This window comes from Penaeus chinensis, chromosome 30 (genome assembly GCF_019202785.1).
Source record: "Penaeus chinensis breed Huanghai No. 1 chromosome 30, ASM1920278v2, whole genome shotgun sequence".
NCBI classification, from domain to species: domain Eukaryota; kingdom Metazoa; phylum Arthropoda; class Malacostraca; order Decapoda; family Penaeidae; genus Penaeus; species Penaeus chinensis.
This window is the reverse complement of record NC_061848.1, coordinates 5,534,207-5,537,814: the sequence shown is the minus strand read 5'-3', so window position 1 is coordinate 5,537,814 and position 3,608 is coordinate 5,534,207. Positions and strand designations below refer to the sequence as shown.

The 3,608-nt window shown below is 33.7% G+C and overlaps 1 protein-coding gene across 4 annotated transcripts in view; it reads left to right on the top strand.

Annotated features, from left to right (window-relative positions):
- LOC125041323 (transmembrane protein 138-like) overlaps window positions 1–3,402 on the top strand; it is a 13,596-nt gene extending 10,194 nt beyond the window's left edge. For all 4 annotated transcript variants that reach the window (XM_047636179.1, XM_047636181.1, XM_047636180.1 and 1 more), the window contains exon 5: window positions 1–3,402. This exon is cut by the window's left edge and continues 1,012 nt beyond it. The gene's annotated coding sequence lies outside the window, so the exon portion shown is untranslated.
- Window positions 3,403–3,608: the final 206 nt, after the last annotated feature.

The following is a 3,608-nucleotide window of genomic DNA, read 5'->3' as shown; positions in this document are numbered from 1 at the left end:
ATATATATAATACAATAATAATAATAAAATAAAATAAAAATTATGCAAATAATGTTACTTGTTCTTGTGCAGTTATGACTACCTCGACGGATGATAAGGAGACAATCTATGACCACCTGGATATGGGATATCAAATGATAAATGTAAACAATGGAAAATGGCAAAAGAGCAAAGAATGCAGAAAAAGATATAATAACACTGCAAAGGGGAGGTAAGGAGGCTTAATACTGCACGCTAGTATTCTTGTGGGCCGGGCCTACAAGCTGCACACCCGGGAGAGTCACCAATGAAGCTTAATGCCTGGTTCTAATAGGTTAATGAAGAAGATATACAGGGATATTTTATTTATTTATTAAAAGTTTTCTGCTGCTTACCAAGGGAAAACCCCTTGGTAAGAATTTTTTTTATTCAGTGAGGCAAAGTTTTGTGGATTCCAGAATGGTCAAGGGTCACAACAAACAAATGTACCAGAATCAATGGTCACACGGCATTATGGTAAAGTATTGTGGTGAAAAGGGTTAATATGCATTAATTAATATGGATAAGTGCACAGAAAAAGGGGATGAGGAAGAGAAGGAAAAGGAAAGAGGGAGAGGAAAAGACCCCACAAAATTAGTCGATGCAGGGTAGATTCCTACATTGGGCCTCAGTCTCTGCTTCCTAAGCCCCCCCCACAGCAACAACGAGCAAGGGGGTTATACAGGGATAACTTCCAACTTACCTAATGGACATTTAAATTATGAAAACTCAAAGTCTTGATGTATAAGCCTGTAATGATGAGAATCAAAAAGTTATCTTACAGCAAATCCAATTTTGTTTTCAACTTTATATTTTTCTCTGATTTATCTCTTGTTTCTTAGTCATTTTAGTGATATTCACTGTAACCTCTCTCATCTCATCCTCTTTCTTTGCTTTATTTTTCAGTGCTTCTATATCTGGAGTTATAGTTATCTGATAATCCTTCTTAAAGGTTTTGCTTGCTCTTCAACATACATTGGTTTGCTTTTATCACAGAATATATGCAAACCAGTGAGATTCAAAGACATTCTTAGATTTTATCAGTACATACAAAAATTCAAGATATAACATGTAGTCATCCTTCCAACAGTTAATAATTATATATTTCCGCTGCTATTAAAGAATTAAAAATGCACAATTCTTTGCTCTGCTATACAACTACAACCATTCTTGATATTACAAACTACTTATTAATATTGCTTTTGACAATAAGATTTTAATCCTTTGTTTAATTTGAAATGGGAGATATAGGTAGGATATTATTAATTGAAACACTTTAGGTACTTATGTGGAAAAAAATAAAATGGGGCACATGCTTCTTTCTTTAAACTCCCATTCAACATGCTCTAGAAAGCAGCAAATTTGTGCTCAGTATATCAGTGTGCATAACAATGTTAATTCATTGCTTGTAAATATTGAATACCATTTCCTAACCTTTTTTTATGCTGGATTCCTTTGATGCTTAAGAGTTTTTATTTACTGATGTTTAAAGACAACTACTCTAACAATACATTCCAGAGTGCTGCAGTTTAAGCAACCTTGAACTTGTTACATAACAGTATAATTCTTGCAGAGATTTATGTCATGAATATTCCAAGCTGAATATACATCTCTGGAATTTAGAAAACTAATCAGATGTACTACAAAGCTTTATACATTGTCAGTTCTCAATGTTTTTATTTAATTTTCAAATTGCTGAATGACTAAGCAACAGAGTTATTTATTTAGATTTAAAAGGTTACATCAAACACAAGTGGCTGTCTGTTGTGTTTATTTCTTGCACATATGGTAGACTGCTTTAGACAATCAGGTACATGGTTGTGCTGGAGTAGTCTGTGTGACTACCAGCAATGGGTTGTGCTGCAGTGGTATGTGTGTCCCTCTGCAATAGACAGTGCAAGGGACATCCACACACCCACCAGCAACTGGTTGTGCTGGAGTTGAGCAGTCATCCTAAAATGAGCCTTCACTACATCCCTTTCTCTCTCTCCCTTTCTTACACCTTAAAAAACTCATTGGCCATCATATCTTCATATATACTCTCTAGAACCATCAAAGTGAAAGTCTGTAGAATGACTGCTGGACCATTGGTGATTACATGTTACTGGAGTATTGAACTTGAGAAGCATTGCTGTTTATAATTTATGATTTTATTTACAAATGCTGTATGTATAAAAAATTACAAAAATGTCAATGCTAGCTACGACTAACCAATCTCCCTGAATCACTGACCAAAGCAAAATTTGGTTCAGAATCTTCAGATCTTGGCCAGGTGATTGCTGTAGCATGCTGAAGACAAGAAAATGCTTGTCATATTAGTTTTGATCTACAATACTTGGCATACATTACAAGTATTAAATCTATCAACTCAATGACACTCAAATGAGACAAAGTCCAATAGCCAATTAATTAACAACCTAATTTCAGAATTGCTCCTACTGTTATTCAGTGGTAAACCCATAAATGCAATATTACTTTTAAGATTCAAATAAATGCAATTTTACAACTACATCTTTAAATAATAATAATAAAAAAGAGAAGATAGCAAACATACAATCACAATTTACACATTAGTTCTACGCTCTCTTTAAAAAGGCAAAATATATTGATTTTTAGATCATTTTCAAAGCACCTCTTTGCTACTAATATTTTCCACCTGTGACCTGGCTACCCTTGCTTGTTCTTTGCACTTGCTTGCTTACTATAACTCATCTTTCAAGGACAAAATCCTCACCTAGGGATCCAGGTTAAGTCACTGTCAAATCCTTTCCTGGTTTCTGTACTTGGCAGTCCAGCTATTACCAAGTTTGAAATCTCGCAAACTATGCCAGTGGATTGAATACCACTAGATTTCGATAATCTAAGAGGACTGAGACTGGAGAGCCAAACTTTGGTTTTGTGTTTTTTAAGACATTCTTATAAGAGTATTAAGCTATTTAGTCTTTGCATACAATTAAATAAATACTGACTTACTGAAATAACTTCTGCTGGAGTATTATTCAAAATGCAAAAGAAAAAGATAAATAAACTGAAATAAACCTCTTTCTTCATATCTTAACAATAGAAACATGTTTAACCCCTAAACTGCAATGGTTAGTTGAACATCAACCCTACCAGAGGTAACAAAAAAATAAATTAAAATAACTGAGTTATGAATTTCAAAACATGGTTTATTCTGAAATGCCAACAAATTACTAAGGAAGAACATTTCAATGTTATCTTGGTTTCCTCATTAGCCTGGTGAAAAAAAAAAAAAAAAAGAAAATGGGCATTTATGTGGCAAAATGTTCTAAAGCTAAACACAGAGGAGGTAGCAGAAAGGGTGATGCGTGACTCTAGAAGACGCATAAATTCAAGGTAAATATTCCCAATATGCGCCACATTCAAAAGTCAGTCTCTCACTAAAAGTACCTCAAAAGGTTGCCAAAGATGCTTCTCATGAGGCATGTTGCAGTTTAAGGGGTAAATCTTGATGTTTTTACATTAAAAAAATCAACATTTAGATATCTGATAACAATACTCAAGAATGACAATGCAATTAAAACCTTGGTATTTGGATTTCATTTTAAAAGAATTCATATATAATATAT